Source organism: Podarcis melisellensis, assembly GCF_964234715.1.
Source record: "Podarcis melisellensis genome assembly, chromosome: 4".
NCBI lineage: Eukaryota > Metazoa > Chordata > Lepidosauria > Squamata > Lacertidae > Podarcis > Podarcis melisellensis.
This window is the reverse complement of record NC_138531.1, coordinates 75,225,312-75,244,501: the sequence shown is the minus strand read 5'-3', so window position 1 is coordinate 75,244,501 and position 19,190 is coordinate 75,225,312. Positions and strand designations below refer to the sequence as shown.

Sequence of the window (19,190 nt, the reverse complement as noted above, 5' to 3'; positions counted from 1 at the left end):
GTCATTTTATAACAGCTATAGAAATTAACTCAATCAGGACATTAAAGTTAATGAGGAGATTACAAGGCAGCGTTTATGAAATAGCTTGAAAGGTTTTAAAACATCCCCTCACTATGAGGTAGGCGCTGTGTCACACAAAGGTGTGTGTGTGTTGCTATTTGAATTACAATCCCAATAGGGCAGCTGGCCAGCAAACATGCATGAAGACAAGAAGATCAGAGCTTTCACGAGAGACAGAAGGAACACCAGAAGTACTAGACCTGTGCATTTCTAAAAAAACAACAACGTTGCATAACACACACACACACACACAATATCTTTGTGCTGTAGCAGCCAATGGAAACAGAGGAGAAGCAGGAGTCTAGAAATTTTGCCTGCCAGTTGCTCATGTTCACAGGGAACTGCTACCAGAAACCAGGTGGGTCAGAATTAAGTAGCTAATAACAAAGTCTTCATTAGGGTGTTGGAAATCTGAGGACATGCACACGAAAGCTCATACCAAGAACTAACTTAGTTGGTCTTTAAGGTGCTACTGGAAGGAATTTTTTTTGTTTTGACTATGGCAGACCAACACGGCTACCTATCTGTAAATGTAATATAAGTCTGCTTGATCAGGCCAGTGGTCCCTCTAGCTCAGCATCCTTTCTCACAGCGACCAAGGAGATTCCTGTGGGGAACTGGCAAGCAGCACATGAGGGCAAGAGCACTCTGCCTACCCATGATTCCCAGCAACTGGTATTCCGAGGCATATGACCCCTGACCATTGTCATTATGGCTAGCAGCCATTCATCGCCTTGCTCTCCAACATAGGTGCCAGCTCCTAGGGGGTGAGGCACTTTTAGCCACCCCGATGGTATTTTTGAGGGTGCCAGGCCCCCTCAATGTTAGAAGGCATTCGGCTCTGCCCCTGGCTCCTCACCATGTTGCGTTGGGCCCCCCTCTATCAACTTGAGAAGATGGTGCCTCAGCTCTCCATGGATTTGTCCAATCCTCTTTTAACGCCATCCCAGTTGGTGGCCATTGCTGCCTCCTGGGGGAGGTAGTTCCCAAGTTTAACCATGTGCTGCCTGAAGAAGTAGCTTCTTTTATTTGTCCTGAATCTTTCAACATTCCCCTTCATTGGATATTGATGAAGTGTTATGAGGGATGGAGAAAAACCTTTCTCTATCTGCTTTCTTCATACCATGCATTAACTTCCATCATGTCACCTCTGACTTGCTTTTTCTCTAACCTAAAAAGACCCTTTTCCACATAGGGATGTTGATCTATCCCCTTGACCGTTTTGGTTGCCCTGTTCTGGATCTTTTCCAACTCTACAATATGCTCTTTGACCAGAACCGTCTGTGCTGTTCTAAATGCAAATTCTTGGCAGTGGTGTCACTGTTGCTTACTGGGAAGGAGAGGGGAAAGGGTCAGGGGATGGGGAGGTCATGGCTGCCTAGTCTAAATGTTCGGAGCACTGGATTGGATCCACTGGTTCACCTGCTGTTAGGATGCTGTTGGCGGCTCCCGGCCGGTTGCCCAGGAAAGTATAAGACAAGGAAAAGTTTCTTACAGTCCTTTTCTATTTACAGAGAGAGGCTATAGAACCCAGCCTCTTGGATAATGGCAGTGTCCCAATTGAATTTCCACCCCCCACCCGTCTCTCCCACTTCCTCATTCGTCATTCTCATCATCTCTCCCACAGGTGCTGCTAGTGTCCTCTGTCTTTGAGCTCTTTGCTCTCCTACTTTTAAGGCTCGCCGGGTTCTGGGAGATGGAGGGTCTGGAATACTTTCTAATGACAACGTGTCAGCCAGGTGTTGCTCTGGCTCTCCCATGATTTCCCAACTTTCCCCCTCATCTGCCTCTGAGCTGTGACCTCCCTCAAACCACTGTTGTAAATCTACATTGTCTTCCTCTTTCTCCTTCCTGGAAGGGTCAGGAAGGGGAGGCGGTCTCCACCATTCCTCCTGTACCCAGTCCCTGATACCTGCACAGTTCTGAGCTCCCTGCCACCTTGGTCCTCACCCTCTCCCTCCTGGTAAGCGGCATTGACACTGCTGCTGAGGTGTTAATATTATGGCTGTGTCTCAAGTGGCTCCTGTCTGAAAGACAATGAGCATGCACAGAGTACCTGTCTCAGACTACTCAATAACCACAATATATTGCATACAAACTAGGGAGCAGAGTTTCAAAGTGGGAGCTGGGAGTCTTCCAGGCTGCAGGGTCATTAGTTAAACTTATGGAACTCTTCAATGCAGGGTAAAGCCAAATATGGAGGCCAAATACTTTTCACAACTTTAAGAAATTCTGGACAGTTGTGTGGCACTTCTGAACATTCATTAAGTGGGTTTAAAAATGTATAAACTATAGCAGCCCGTGTGTCTGAGAGCATAAATCTAAGCGCTGACTGACTGAAGTTGGATAGAAACTTCCACTGCAAGCTTATTAGCACATAATTGTCTGTTATGGGTGTTTTATGTCTTCCACTGATGCATCTGCTAGACGCTACTGTCAGAGATGGGTTATTGCTCTAGATAGATTATTGCTTTGATCCAGTATGTAAATTACTATATTCTATGGCAATCTCATGCTCTTCCTCCTATTTCTGCCTCTGCTGCTGACCTTCCTGTCGTGATGCATAACAGTAGGATGACAACATGGCTATTTCCCACTTCATTTTTGCCCTTAATGCTTAATCTAATCTATCAGGAATTGCTCAGAAACAGTCAGTAGTGATTTTGCCCTCCTTCCGTTCTGAACTGAAAGAAGCTCAGTGTATTATTTCTGCTATACTTTGGGAGGCTCATTCAAATAACCCAAGTACCTATGTCTGGCCACAAGTTGCAATGGAAATAGTTGAAAATGCACTAGGACAAGGGCCCCCATTCTGTGGTTCCTGGAAGAATACAGCATATTTGTGGATTTGTGGCTGAAGATGAGAGAAGGCACATCAATCACATTCACTATCTAGCATTCACTCTGCTGGAAACACAGCCAGATGGACAGCTTATAAATAAAATTATTATTATTATTATTGCTTTTTTATTTCTTAGATTGATTTTTAATGTAATAGAATCTGGGATTCAAATTGTAATACAAATCTAAGGAATAAAAGAAGCAGTATAAAGACAGTTAAAAATCATATAGCATCTATGCTACAATCAGGAAAACAACAACATTAAGTGGTCCACCAAGACTACAATTGTCATTGTCAAGTGGTCCATGAGGGAATACATTTGGGAACCAGTGCATTAGATGAAGGAGGGAGGGGGAAGTTAATCACCAGCTCCACAACTTGGCTTCCTGGAGGCATCTGGTCCTTAACCTCCTCCATCAGATCATGCAGATGCCACAACCTTTCCTAGTCCCAGGATGCAGAAGCTGTTGCCCCCAGTTGTTGCTGGAGTACAACTTCCATCATCCCTGACCTTTGGCCATGCTGACCAAGATCAATAAAAGGACCAATATAAACAACAATAAACACTGGTTGGTAAAAAGAAATTCACATTTCAAAGCCTCTTTTGAATACTACAGTTTTGAAAAGAGGTCTAAGAGGAGGCAGGGATGCTTCCTGCTGGATCTCTCCCAGCTAGGAGAGTCCCATAGGGCAGGGTTTGCCGTCCTGAAGGCATAGTCCCTGGTGATGACCAACCAAACCTCAGGGGCACTGGGGACCATTAGAGGTGCCCCATCAGAGGATCCGCATGATCAAGGTGAAGCCTAAGGAACTATGTGGTCCTTAAGATACTCGGGACCCAATTTGCTTAGGGTTTGTGAACTAACTTTTAGCAAACTGGCAGCTAGAGCACCTGTGTCAGCAGAGGGATAACATGTTGCCAGCATCCTGCTCTAGCAAGCAGTAGGGCTGCTGCATTCTGCTGCTTACTCCTGAATTATAAGGGGAGAAATCCCTTCTCTTTGACATACTTAAAGTATTGGGCTATTGGGCTGCATATTTTTAACATTCTTATCTTCCTCGCAGCTTTTATTCAATCTTATGCCTGCTGTTTCTTTCCACCCTTCAGGTTCCGTTCATTGTGCTACACTTGAGGTGAGGCATGCAATGAATGGTAAATATAGCACTTAACCGCTGTTTGCAAGTTATTCATTTACAATGCCGCTATTTAACTGTTACGGTGGTAGAGCACATGTGCTGCATGCAAAAAGTCCCTGGTTCAATCACCAACTAGGTCTAGGAAAGACTGAACCGATGCCCATCAGTTTGACCATCGGTGGGGAACCTTTTATAGCCTGTTCAAGGAGGCTTCCAGGCAGACAAAAGCAGAAAAGAAGGATGCGGAGCAGGGACACTGTGGGGAGATGCCTGGAAATAAGGGGTGTTCCTTGGAGCAGGGATATTGGCTGGATTCAGCCCCAAGAAGCCCTGGGCCTGAGATTCCTTATTACTTGGATGAGACAATGGTAAACAAAGCTTTTATTCTTGATTAGCATATCCTCCAAGTGTCCTGATTTTCCAGGGATGGTCCTGGAATGACAAAAGCTGCCCCAGCTTCTGTGATTTGATCTCTATTTCCGCCACCAAGCCTGGGGAGGAGGATAAGCCAGTGCTTGGCCCGAGAGGTGGAAGTGAGGGAGCATCCCATGACCTTTCCATGGCTGCTGCTGCCGGCCTCCTCACCCTTGGACAGCTTGTGGTGTAGTGGTTAAGAGCGGTAGACTTGTAATCTGGGGAACCGGATTCGCATCTCCGCTCCTCCACATGCAGCTGCTGAGTGACCTTGGGCTAGTCACACTTCTCTGAAGTCTTTCAGCCCCACTCACCTCACAGAGTGCTTGTTGTGGAGGAGGAATGGAAAGGAGATTGTGAGCCGCTTTGAGACTCCTTAGGGTAGTGATAAAGCGGGATATCAAATCCAAACACTTCTTCTTCTGGTGAGGAGGAAGAGAGGCTGCTGCCGCCGAGGTCCAAACCCACATGATGTGCTGGCTCTGAGAGGCAGGGAGAAGGCAGGGCTCCCATGGATGGGAAGAAAGGGGGAGAGGAGCGCAAAGAGTCTTCTTAAAATAATAATAATAATAATAATAATAATAATAATAATAATAATGCTTTGTTCACCTTTCTTGCCCCTTTCTGAAATTTATTTATTTGTGTATGTTTTTCTTTTTTGTATATCTACCAAAGAATGAAATAAAATAAAATAAGGATTAAAGGGTTTTCTCAAAACAGTGGAGGGCATGTGTGCTGTGTCTCATTGGTGCAGAGGTGGTGGCTCGGTGGGGCTCAAGGAGGGTCAGTTGGGTGGTGGGGGAGTGAGAAATGCCCCTATTGGAGGGTATGGATTAGGCCTGGATTAGGTACAGCATATTCACTACTCCAACCAAGCCACCCATCTGAATCAGGTCTCCAGGAGCTGGCCTCCTGGGTCACAGCTGTTTCTCTTATAGGGGCTGTATGCCAGATAGTTAGTTGATGATGCATATATTACACCTCTGGCGTTGACAATCCTGAGCTAGAAGGAGCAATATGATGACTCAATAGAAGGCAATCCTCTGGCCTCTCACCCCTCCTCGGCTGCCTAAGATTGATTCATCAGGTGTCTCAGGGCGATTCACACATGCTTGTTCATCAGATCACAGCTGCAGTATCCTATGATGACTTGCCAGAGTCAAAAAGCCATTACTGGAGAGACACTACAAACAGAGGTATCAAATGGCTTCTCATCAGTTCAAACACAGTCCTTTCCAGTGGAGGTAATTCACACACCCAGTTGTAAATCATCAAGTGACAGTTTTAAGTTGATGAGACATTGAGTGATATATGCATGTGCGAATCAGCTCCGACAAATGTCGGATATATACTTGGTTCTCTCTCTCTCTCTCTCTCTCTCTCTCTCTCTCTCTCTCTCTCTCTCTCTCTCTCTCTCTCTCTCTCTCTCTCTATCTCTCTCTCTATCTCTCTCTATCTCTATCTCACTCTCTCTCTCTCTCCAGTTCGTTATTTAAAAATCTGCTTTCTCTTTCTTGACTTGGGCTTACCATGCCAAATTTGAAAATGCCTGGATGCTAAATGCTCCTTTGAATCATGATTATTGGCTATTCAAAGTTCCTGCTGTAAAATTGGTCACCAAAGTGGCTCCATGTTCAAACTGCTGCCTGAATGAGTAAGCCTTTGTTAATTACTTCTGCCAGGCACTAATTTAGTTTCATAATAAATGGTTCTCAGCTGTTGGCCTGAAATTTACTTTCCATTAACTTTGTTTGTATTGCAAGTGTTTGAAGTGCTAAAACTTTTTTTTTCTATTTAGGCCACTATATATTGGAAGTGACTAAACTATTTACATCGGCATATAACCTTGCTCTTTGCTTAGCTGTAATTCAGTAGCTTTTCATGCTGTGATGAAGAGTTCAGCATAACTCCAAAGCCTGCACACATTTGCAGTAATAGAGCATCAGGAAGAATTACCACGAACATTTGATTCCCTAATCTAATCAGTAATGTAATCCTAATAGCAACAATACTTAGTTCATAGTGTGTTCCCCTCTCTCCCAAAGCATTTGGTTTACATCAGTTCAATTATCCTTGCAAGGTAGGATAGTATTATTATCCTCATCTTATATGGGGAGAGATGAGGCTGAGGATTACATTAGGCAGCAATGCAAGAGATGTATAGATAGTACTCCAACACTTAAAAAGCCCAAAAGCAGCAATGACTTCCAGATGCTGTGAAGGAATATCAGCAAAGGCTCACAATGCTTGAGGAATTAGTTCTTTGCAAATCTAGAATGAACTGTCCAGATCTGCATATTCTGGATGTAAGTGTGATTAGAATATGCATTTTTATCATTCCAGTTTTCCATGTCTATTCTCTGATGTACCGTATTTTTTGCTCTATAAAACTCACTTTTTCCCTCCTAAAAAGTAAGGGAAATGTGTGTGCATCTTATGGAGCGAATGCAGGCTGCGCAGCTATCCCAGAAGCCGGAACAGCAAGAGGGATTGCTGCTTTCACTGCACAGCGATCCCTCTTGCTGTTCTGGCTTCTGAGACTCAGAATATTTTTTCCCCTTGTTTTCCTCCTCCAAAAACTAGGTGCGTCTTGTGGTCTGGTGCGTCTTGTAGAGCGAAAAATACGGTACTTCATTTTGTAACGTATGTGTTTAGGAACGCATGCTTTATAAGGTAATACTTCAAGGGAAGCGTAGTCAGAACAAACAGAGACCAAAAATAGACTGATATATCTATCCCAAGGAGAGAGCGGTTGGTTGGCCGTTCTTCCTGCTGCTTTTTGCCTGTTCAAAATTGCCTTACCCAAGCTGCTTTACTCCCTGTAGGCATGTGGCTCTCGCACCTTTTTGCCCTTCCCCAAATTCATTTCTATGGATGGAGGGCATAGCCTTGCTTCTAGACCCCCACATTTCTCCCCCCAGCTCACTGGAGTCCCTAACGTAGGGGCTGGCTAAGCCATTTCCTTATTTTTATGAATGGACTGCAGAGATGAATGTTCCGCTTCATGACTTTATCCTCAGATCTACAGTATGTTCATGAGCTAGTTAAAATTAAACTTAGCTATCAAAATGCTAAACCTGATAGCTCATTTATCTTTCTGTCTCCCAACTCCATGTTACAATACAGCTGTGATTGATCTTGCGTCTTCAAGGTACTATATGGTATAAAAACTAAGAGAAGATTAATTAAAAGCCGTCGCATTCAGACAGGTTTTTAAATAAGTTTTAGATTTAAACAATATATCAGCTGAAGCAGAAAGACTCTAAGCCCCAGAGCCTATGACTCCAAAGTATATATATTTCTCTCTGTTTTGGGACATCTGGATATTCTTGATCACGACTGGGCTAACTTCAAAGATATACAGAGTCAAATGTTCTGGACTGACGCAGGGAAATGTATATATTGACATTTAAAAATAATCTTCGGAGCAGGGGTGCCTCTAGAAGTGACTGGACTTGCCAACAGCCTCTGAGGGCTCCTTTCTATTGCAGTTTACCATACATCAAGCCTGCCTAGTGTAGGATCACAGGACACATGAAAACATCTCAAAAATTATCCACAACATTCCCCCCTCCCCATTAATGCTGCTGTCATATATACTCTGAATATGTTAATTTTTTTTTCTTGAGTGCCAAGAGGGGAAAAGAAATAGCAACAGGATGGCAGTGGATTTCAGAAAGACTGGGATTTGGTTAAGGCATTTATTGGATGGGCCAATAAATGGGGAGAAATTAATTCAGCTCACAGAGCACTTCTCCTCAGACCAATACGTGAACCAAACCGAACACTGTGATGCGGTGCTCCACCCCAAAAATGCATTGAAAAGCATATATCTGGCAAATGTGCATATCAGCGATAACAGCATGCAAAGATGTATTATGCTGGGGTAGATTGCTTGAGAAAATGTGTATGTCAGGAGAAATGCATGCAGTCTCTTACAGTCCTTTTTTATTTCAATATTTACAGAGAGAGGCTATAGAACCCTGCCTCTTGGATAATGGCGTTGTCCTAAGTGAATCTCCACCCAATGTCTCTCCCACTTCCTCATTCATCATTCTCATCATCTCTTCTACGAGTGCTAGGTGCCCTCTGTCCTTGAGCTCTTTGCTCTCCTACTTCTAAGGCTCACCGGGTTCTGGGAGATGGAGGGTCTGGAATGCTTTCTAATAACAACGTGTCAGCTAGGTGTTGTTCTGGCTCTCCCATGATTTCCCAACTTTCCCCCACATCTGCCTCTGAGCTGCAACCTCCCTCAAACCCCTGTTGTAAATCTATACTGTCTTCTCTTCCTCCTCCCTGGAAGGGTCAGGAAGGGGAGGCGATCTCCATTATTCCTCCTCTGCCCAGTCCCCGATAGCTACACTGCAATACTGATGTCTATCCAAAGAGCTCATCCTTTTTTTTATAGTATTTATTAAAGATTTTCAAATATAACAGAAAAAGAAAAAGAAAAGCATCCAAAATTAAGACCTTATTTTCATAAGCATCTTTCCAGGACTTCCCCTCCCCTCCCCCTCTTGTATTCCACTTCTTTCACATAAATTCAACAAATTCTTACCCCAAGTTTTAAAATTATTATCATTGACCCAATTTTTTTTTTAAAAAAATTCCCATCCCCTAAAATCGACCTAATCCCTTCCACGAGTTCCCCTCTTTAATATACAGTACAGATTAGAATCAAAAAAGATAGAAAAAAGAATAAAATGTAATTTAACACCCTTTGGATTCCAAATTTCCCTCCCCCCCTTTCCCGGTTGCGTTCCCAATGTCCATCAATGTCTACTGTCGTCCTGGAGCTCCCACATCTAAACCATAGTTCTTCACCAGTCCACTTTGCCGTCTTTTTAATAGTCTTTGCCGTCTTTTAAGTCATCTTTAATATCAAATGTCCAATCTTGGAAGGAGTCTGATTCAAAAAGGTCCATTTTTTCCATCCAGATCTTTGTATTTAAGAGTAAAAACTCCATTTTTATTTCTTTAGACCTTTCAAATCTGGATGTCCCAAATGTTCCCGCTTTCAACTTTGTCCAATTCTTGTTATTCTTGTTGTTCTTGTTGATCTCTCTCCTCCTTCCCCCCCCCCTGCTCTCCTGCACAAATGTTCTAATTCCAAAAGCTTCTAATTCCTCTGCAGAGGCTTTGTTATTCAGGTACAAAACATTCTTCAATAGATAAATCTATTGTCTCCTTTAGTGTATAGACCTCTGTAGACAAAATAGTGTTCCACTTCTGCAGTTTCCCAGGAGATAAAAAGTCCTATTCCAATTCCATGCCAACAATACTTGTAGTGTCCCACAGCTCCTCTAGAGGGATTATAGTAACTGTTTCCTTCCAGATCACACCCAACAGTCAAAATAACTTGTTGTTCCTTGTTTTAAACAATTTATATCCAATTTATAACAAATGTAACCGGCAAAGTCCTCGTAACAAAGTTCTCTTTTGTTCTTCCACTTTAACATCTCCTTTGACAGCTGTCAAAACCTCTCTTTCTCCTCTCCCGACGCTCTCACGGATCGCTCCCGGGGTTCCCGGGGGGGGGGGGTTGCATTTTAGTTCACATTCCACTTTTCTCCTCCAGCCCAGTCTTATAATTTTCCATCGCGAAATTTAATAACTTTATCAAAATAAGGTTGCACTCGATCTTAGTTGTCAAATCCTTTGCTTTAACTCCTCTACAACAGGGGGGAGGCTGACTTCCTTTTTTGCACCTCCCCCGCTCGCTCCGAATTTTTTTTTTAAAAAAAATTCTCCCTTTTTAATCCAAGTTCCAATTACTCACGGGTTATTCTTTTAAGTCCAAATTTTCAATGGAAGAAGTCAGCACTCTCCGTCGAATGGCATGCGGCTTCGCTCGGCAGGGGAAGCGGAGGACTCACAGCACCCCCCCCGTCACCCGCTCCGCAGCCTTTAAAAAGGCTCCTTCGCGGGTCGGGGGGCGCAAACGGTGCCAGCCGAGTCACCATGCCCATGGGTTTCAGCGCCCATGGTTTTTGAGGGTCCCCGCGTCGCCGGCGCGGTGGAACCCAGCCCCTGCCGAGCAGGCTCCCTCCGGAGCTCGGAGGGAGTCCGCCATTCGGCGATGGCGCCAACCCGGAAGTCCTTCAAAATGCATATGAATTCTCATGCAGATTTTTATTTTATTTTATTTCCCCCCCCCCCCCCAAACTGAACTTAATACTAGAAAAAATGAGAAAGCAAGAGAAAGCGAAACTGGTGGATTTTGTCCTTCTCTATAGTATTTGCATGGTGTGTTTGTATGGTTGGTATGCAGGTGGCAAACTCTGTCTCATATGGAGTCATACAAGTGATGTCAAGTGTGGCAATGGGTCTTCTTGTGGGCACTCAACTGCTCAGATCTCTGATTCTCATGACTTTCAATTCTTCTCACTCAGATAAAAAATGCAGATCACTACGGTTGGCCCAAGATATTTTGCCGCTTGAAATGATGGGCGGTCCTCCCCTCCCATTCAGGTGAATCTCACTCTAGCAATGGTGACAGGACAGCATCCTGGATTGCATGTGGGGCAGGAGGCATCCACACACAGCTCTGTTGTCCAATACCTTGCAGCCACCCACTGTGGGCTTTCCTTAGCGACAGGGCCACTGCAGCATCTACAGATGTGCTAATCATGGTGTTGTTGCAGGAAGATGGGGGACAGGATGTTTGTGCCTGGTCTGGACCTGATGCTGTCACTTGACAGAAATGAGACTGGCTTGTGCCCCTTCTCTGCCTTTGGAACATCCAATTTTGGGTCTTCCCATTGGGCAGGGATTCCACCAGTGGCCTTCCTTCACTCCACACATCTGATGGCCAGCAGGAGGCTGTTTTAGCTAGAAAGCTGGGTGGTGGGACACCTTCCCTCATTCCAACTCGGTGTGAGGGTGGTGGAGGATTGCTGTTAAAAATCCAAAGACTTAAAACTAAGATGAAAAGGGGCATTCAATAGATATTATTTTACTTCCCTCCTCAAATCCATCAGAGAAGTACACAGGATGTGGTCAGAAAGTTTGTCCCATATTCCCATCAACCAAATGTTTTTGGCTGATGATACACAAAGTCTAATGGTAAAGCTTGCTTTGAATGTGTGTTGGAGAGCCTCTGTATGGTCTTCCAGTGTTGCACATGATATTCATTGGTATGGCTTTTCCACACATGACTATCCTTGCTGGTTCACTTAAGATTTCAACTGGGCAACAGATGCATGTATATAAGTCTGCGGAAATCTAGGACTGTTTGGTACACGTACAAAATAAGGAGTTAAAAAAAAACACTATCTTACAACCATGACTATATAGCACAGTAAATTTTTTGTTTCAACAGTTATACAGGAAAAAGTAATCTGATTGGTGTAACAGCAGTGCGATGGGAACATTTCCCCCTTTTATATTGCTATTAGAGGCACAGAGGCTGGATCTTATATTGAATCTTGCTAACAATAACTGGGGGGGGGGACCACTGTCTATGAATACTCCTGGCTATGTCTGCTGAGCACATTTCAAACACAAGGAGTTGAAAAATAAAAATAAAATTGCAGGATTGTACAGGGTCTAACAAAATTCATTTCACTGAAAACTGTAGGGACAGTTCTGCCCTCAGCCTGATCAGATTCTGCACAGCTGTATAAATGTGCAAGTTTTCCAGAAAAATCAAAATTTGTCAATTTCTTCAAATTAGACACTTTTCATGCTGTGTGATCTATTTCCTGACACCAGTAATTAACTCTTTATATTAGCTCAGCAAGTTGCTTTTGTTCAGCACTTATCCTGACTCCCTAGTCTTGCCTCTAAACTAAAGGTTATCTGCCTGGGATATGTCAGGCACTGGTTGCTGATGATGTTTTGCCACATTGTAAATGGGATGTTCTCAGAACTAATTTGAATTTCAATCATACGGCAAAAAGGACATCTCCTTTCTGCCCTATTGTCACTTGACTCTACACAGGTGAATTAATGCCAGACTCATTTAATTTTCCTTGGCTGGGTTCCGATAACTCAAGGCACCCACACTGAGTAATCTCCCATGGCAGAAAAAAAGCAATCAGTGACTAAGGTTTTGGTGTTTTTTTTAGTGTCGTCTCTTAACCTTCAGTAAGCTGATGAGAGAGAGGAGTCCACCCCCTCGTGACAGAGTGAGTCATCACAGGACAACACATAGAGTTTCAACTGTACCTGGATCAGAAATACCATTAGCACACCAGTAAGAACACCAAGGGTCCTACGTACATGAAATAAAAATAAAATAATGTTTTAGGCAGGAGAGTCAGGCATTCAGTGATTTTTGGCAACTAGTAAGTCTGATGTAAATGCACACCACGTTTTGGTGTTCTCCCTAGAGTAGGGTAGGAGTTAAGACAGGGGTCAGCAAACATTTTCAGCAGGGGGCCAGTCCACTGTCCCTCAGACCTTGTGGGGGGCTGGACTATATTTTCGGGGGGGGGGGAATGAACGAATTCCTATGCCCCACAAATAATCCAGAGATGCATTTTAAATAAAAGCACACATTCTACTCATGTAAAAACATGCTGATTCCAGGACTGTCCGCGGGCCAGATTTAGAAGGAGATTGGGCCAGATCTGGCACCCGGGCCTTAGTTTGCCTACCCATGAGTTAAGAGATGCTGAAGCATAGCAACTTTTGATGACCAGTCAACATGGTTTGCTATACCTGGACCAGAAAGAGAGCTAATACCCCAGGGCTGCTGATCATAACACGAAGCATTCATTCTGACCGGCAGATTTACACATGGTATCTAGTTTTGCACGAATGGAGAAGGAACTAGTGGTTCAGTTAGGAGATAGCAGAACATATCTGTTGTTCGCAAGCTGTGGACATATTTGCTAAATGTAGTCTTCAGAGGGAGGTAGCGTTCCAGGTAAAAGATACTGATATGGAACTAATTTCATCTACCAGCCCTCCTGGCAAAAGTATACCTTATCTAGTTCTTTGGAATGGGGGATGAACAAATGGTACACTTATGAGACCATGAAGTGTAGCAATTTTTAACAACCAGTTGACATTTTGCTACACCTGCCTCAGAGAGAAAAATAATGTTCGGATGAGAAAAAACTGGCATGGCTTCAAATTAGACCAGCACAAATGCGCCCAATGTATTATTTACTGCTCTCCTGGAAAGGAGTGGTTCAGATAAACTATCCCAACATGAAGCTATTTTAACTATTTATTATCATAGAATCATAGAATTGTAGAGTTGGAAAGAGTTGTGTGGGATCCTGCCCGCAGCCATCCCTGGGTGGGCTCGAACTGCCAACATTCTGGTTAACAGCCAGACACACTGACCCATCACACCACTTTTATACACAATAGACCATGGGTAGGCAAACTAAGGCCCATGGGTTGGAAATGGCCCAATCACCTTCTAAATCCGGCCCGCAGATGGTCCGGGAATCAGAGTGTAGAATGTGTGCTTTTATTTAAAATACATCTCTGGGTTATTTGTGGGGCATAGGAATTGTTCACCCCCTAAAAAAAAATAGTCTGGCCCCCCACAATGTCTGAGAGACAGTGGACCAGCTCCCTGCTGAAAAAGTTTGATGACCCCTGCAATAGGTAGCTGGACAGCATGCTGTTTTGGGTTCAACATACATAGAAATTTCTGAAAAACCAGACTTGTGGAAGTGGTCTCTGCTCAATGGAAACCAGGATGGATGTGTGGTTTATGTAGGTACTTCCCAAAGTGTGCAACAAATATTCTGCAGCATCTACACAAGAGGAGACATAGTGTCCAAAGGTGAGTTTGATTACAGCCAGTGCTTCTTTTTCTTCCGGGGGGTGGGTACTCAAGGGTACACAGTACCGGCACCTCTTTTGCTGCTGTTGTTAGAAAGTGTGACACTTACTGTAACAACTTCTTGGTGAGTACTGGTACTTATTTTTCTAGGGGGGGGGCACACTGATTACAGCTTTTGAATGGTCTCCAATGCCCTACAATGCCCTATTGTAGAGTTCATTACAGTAGTCATTCATTGGTAAAGGTAAGGGGACCCCTGACCATTAGGTCCAGTTGTGGGTTGCGGTGCTCATCTCGCTCTATTGGCCGAGGGTGCTTCCGGGTACAGCTTCTGGGTCATGTGGCCAGCATGACTAAGCTTCTTCTGGTGAACCAGAGCAGCACACGGAAACGCCATTTACCTTCCCGCCAGAGCAGTACCTATTTATCTACTTGCACTTTGACGTGCTTTCGAACTGCTAGGTTGGCAGGAGCAGGGACTGAGCAACAGGAGCTCACCCCGTCACGGGGATTTGAACCGCCGACCTTCTGATCGGCAAGTCCTAGGCTTTGTGGTTTAACCCACAGCGCCACCTGCGTCCCTTGTAGTCATTCCTTGAGGAGATCTCAAATAGTTGTTAGGATATAGGAAGCATGGATTCCTCCCTGACCCTTCTAATTTAATCCTTTTTATATGTGGATTAGTCTGGGCTCTGTGTGGCTCTTATTGTCACCAAGCTGACTGATGGTGCTGTGGTCCAATGAGACACCTCAAGGTTTTTGACTGGATTTCACTTCCTTCTGCCCTTCCCTCATGCACATTAATGTTTGATTAATCCTCTTTTTCTTCATACTGATTTCAGATCTGGGCTGAGGGCTGGCACCGTCATGTAAGCTGCTGATACTTGTTTAATGCTAGCAAGGCTTATCAATTAATTGTTATTATTTTTGATAATGTAGGGATGTTCATTATGATAAAGGCAGTGGCGGAGGAAGGGGAGTGTGGGGTTTTGTTGGCTGCCCGGGGTATCATCACTGAGGGGGGTGACAAAATAAATATCTATATATGAGGTTTTTTATATATAAAAATGGGTTCATGAAACTTTTTAGTTCAGTCAACAAATGTAATGAAACATGGCTGGCACTGGGCACTGTTAGAATTCCTGCTCCATGACTGCAGTCATGGGATTGTTGTCTTTCACATGACGGTATATGTTTTGACTCCACAGAGTGGGAAGTGACGGAGACAGGATGTTTGTGTTACTGTGTTCCATGAAGTGGGACTATTGTCCTTTGTTCTTTTTCCTCTTTGCTGTCTGATACTAGAGAGAGAGGGAGCCATGTTGCAGTGCTCCATGTGTGTTTATATGTAAATAAAGTAGATTAACCAAAATGCTGAGTTGCTGAGGTCTGTCACACAGGGTGCGCAAACTCTGTGGATCCCTAAGTGTGCCAGTGTCGGTTGGAATCGGTTGCTGTGATGTTCGGGCTGAAGAAAGCTTTTGAAGCTCCCAAACGATCAATCAGGAGGGAGGGAACATGCCAGTCGGGCATGTGTCTCTGCTAAGGTCCTACTTGAGTGTAGGCTGAACTCCTGACAGACAACACACCATGAGGGCTGGCACTTACCAAGGGTCCTGCAGTGTGCTTGAGCCACGCATCTCTCCTGGGAGTGATGTGGTGGCTTGGGCGCCTGCAGGCTCTGCACTGCCTGAAACAGCAGCGTGGGACTTGCGTCTGCCCTCTGCCTCTCCCTCAGCTGCCCTAAAGCTGAGGGAGAGGCAGCAGAGAGGCTCCATGCAGCACACCCCCACCCCCAGCTGCAGGACGTGCGTGCCACACCCGGCACCTGGCACCCGAGCGGCTAGCTACGCCGCTGCATATATTTAAAGCACATTTAAAGCACATGACTTCCATCCCAAAGAATCCTGGAAACTGTAGGTTATCCATCACAGAGCTACAATTCCCTGCACCATTGACAAACTACAGTCCCCAGGATTCTTTGAGGGAAGCCATGTGCTTTAAATGTATGGTGTATATGCAGCCACCTTGTGGTTCACACGAGGGAGGGGGAAAGCCTGAAAACCAAGACCAAGAACAATTAATTTATTTCTGTTGAAAGCACAGGGGAAGGAGACCAGCCTTAGGGGGACAGCAGGCCATAAGGAGAAGAGTAAACAACAGATATGCATGTTAATATTTAGTGCTTTTCATCTATAAATCTCAAAAGCAATGTCTGAAGATGGATAGCTCTCATTTTCCCCACGTTCCCAAGCCAGAGAGAAAGGCATAGAGAGCTCAATCATTTTTTCCATGTCAATGGAAGTACAGTGGAGTACAAATCCCAGCGTTTCCCGAGGTTGTGTCTTACACCACCTTTTGGCTTCACAGACCTTAGGCGCCCAAGTGTAAAATATATATAGTATTGTATCTGTTTTGATCAGGACATGCATGTGCACATCCCTATGATCCCCTTTAAAATACGTGAAAATCGCTTCTCGGCCTTTTGGCTAAGATCAAGTGTAGTAAAATACGTGGAAATCGATACCTGACTTTTCCCCACTGCTACCTGCATCAATATGTGTATCTATTGTGACGAATGCTGTCCTCAAGTATTTGGAACCTTGCCCCAAATACGAAATGTACTGTGAGAAGCCACTCTTAGAGCTAGTCTATTTCACATATCACATCACACAATGACCACCATGTGAAGTGATGGCTTACAAGCATACAGTGATGGCATGCTATCAGAAATCCGCCAGCACCAAATATCATCAGATGCAGTACCTTTTCAGTTCAGTAAATTTTGCATTCAGTTCCCAGTCACCATCAACATCATCACCACTGTGCAATCAGTGTGCATGGCATGTTACCAACAGATCATGCAGAAAAGGAGGAGGGTTGGTTAAGAGGGCAGAAGACCTATGGTCAGTTGAGGTGGATAGAGTGTAGGAGTTGGGGTCATGAGTCTGGCAGGGTTGTTGGGTTGGGGCCAGAATCAGCAGGCTCTGCTGAAAGTGGTGGAAGAAACAGAGCAGGGCCTAAACGGTGGGAACCTGGGTTGGAGGAAGAGGATCTCCTCTTTCCACCCCAACACCAGATACTTCAGGAAGAGGAGGAGGGATGCCAGCTCTCCCTCCTGACTTTCTTGTGGAGCGAAGAGCCTAGTGGAGGCTGCAGAGGGCTTAAAGCAGCTGAGTGGGGAGGTGAAACCAGAGGCAGGAGCAACTGTACAGGAGCCCTGACTGGAACCAGTAGCCACCTTCACAGATGGGACAGACCCACCTACCCAGGAAGAGTGTTTGTTTGCAATCGCAATATTCCAGCAAGACAAGCAAGTCTGCACTACATCTCATATTTAAAACTTGGAGACTAGGGCATGGGCACTTATTGGGACATCTTCATTGCTTCTGTCTAGTTCTGGACTTCTTGATCGGCTTTGAACTGAACCATAACTCTTGAACCTTGTGCCTGTGGCAGAGCCTGTACCATTATTTGCCTGAATATAGGTCTCTTTCTTATTTACTAGTAAGAGCTTCTGCTTGCATGTTTGGGGGCAGGAGCCAGGATTGGTGGGGATATAATAAACATAAGAATAAGCATTGAAAGTGTGATGGCCTGGGAATCCGATTCAGAGGCTGAACCAGAGGAATCCCAGCCTGCACAGGAGTCCCTGCCTCCAGGGCCAGCTGAGCTGGGGCAGGGCCTTGATTCTGAAGCGCCTACACCTGTGCCGGATCCTCAGGAGCAGGCACCAGGTGAATCCACTCTGGCTCCGGAGGTGGTTGAGGACTCAGTGCCTACAGGTGAGTCTCCCCCTGGGTCCAGTAACCCTTCAGCCTCTCCTGAACTGCAGAGGCTCAGGGCAGAGAGGCGAAGGGAACTGGTTTCTCCCAGGAGGAGTGCTCACCTTAAGGCCAGGAGAGGCGGGTCTCCTGGGGGCCAGGACCGCCCCTGGCTTCAGAGAAGATAAAGTCCAGTCAGCTCAGTCCCAGGTTGCAGGAGCAACATCGTCGAAGAGCTGTTTTGGCCAGCATCCAGTCCTGTTCCCCCAGAGTTCCTGTCCTTGCCCGGCTTCTCGCTGTGGACCCTGCTTCGCCCATGGAGGACTGTCTGCTGACCCTCAACTCAGGTCCTGGACTTCGCCCCACGGTAACCTCCCCCCTGGACCAGCACAGAAAGATCCTTACTAGCCTTGTAAGGATAGTTACCAAGGGTTAGAGAAACAAGTGTGAACTTACAGTTATTTTGTATTGGGGTTTGGCTTGTAAAGTGGTTGCCTTTTGGCTTTAAAGGCTCTCCCACATAGAAGGGTCAAAGCTTCACAGGAAGGTTAAAAGTACAAGGGGAAATTTTGCTTAGGAGGGTTAAAGTTCTTCCAAGGAACCTGGTGATTAAGGGGAAACATTAACTCCACTTACACTCTGCTCTCTACCTGATTGGCTAAAAGGCTGCTAGGAGAGGAAATATTGTGTAAGTTACGGTAAGCTAGAAAATAGCTGAGTTAGTCAGCTGTGAAGTTGGATATTTAAAGAGCTGGAATGGAAGAGCAGCAAGAGAGAGGAAGGGCTACAACACTGGAAAGTGTTAAAGAGCACATTTTGTATTTAACTCTGATTATTATTATTATTTATTTATTTTTAAATAGTTTTAATCGAATTTTACAAATTTTATATTCATCACAATCAATGTTATCAACAAAATAGTATATAAATCCCTAACCGCCCCCCCCCAACTTCCCCTTCTGGTTCATTAAGTATTTACTTCTCCTGCCCATTTTCTTCTAGTTTCCTTTTATAATCTTTCAATTAAATATTGTTATAATCATTTCAATTTTGATTCAATTCATCTTTCCCATATTGCATCATACCCTTCGTTATCTTCCCATTATTACATCTTAAGTTTTTCCCCCTGCTTTCTTAATTGTAAGTGTTTACTCAAACCCTACTAGTAAGTCCACTTCTTTACAATACAATGGTACCTCAGGTTAAGTACTTAATTCGTTCCAGA

At 44.6% G+C, this 19,190-nt stretch overlaps 1 long non-coding RNA gene across 1 annotated transcript; it reads left to right on the top strand.

The window, feature by feature from the left end:
- The first annotated feature begins 326 nt into the window (after nucleotides 1-326).
- Nucleotides 327-12,701, top strand: LOC309368507. The gene is made up of 2 exons (XR_014167800.1): nucleotides 327-418; nucleotides 12,523-12,701. It is a non-coding gene; the product is annotated as an uncharacterized lncRNA (long non-coding RNA).
- Nucleotides 12,702-19,190: the final 6,489 nt, after the last annotated feature.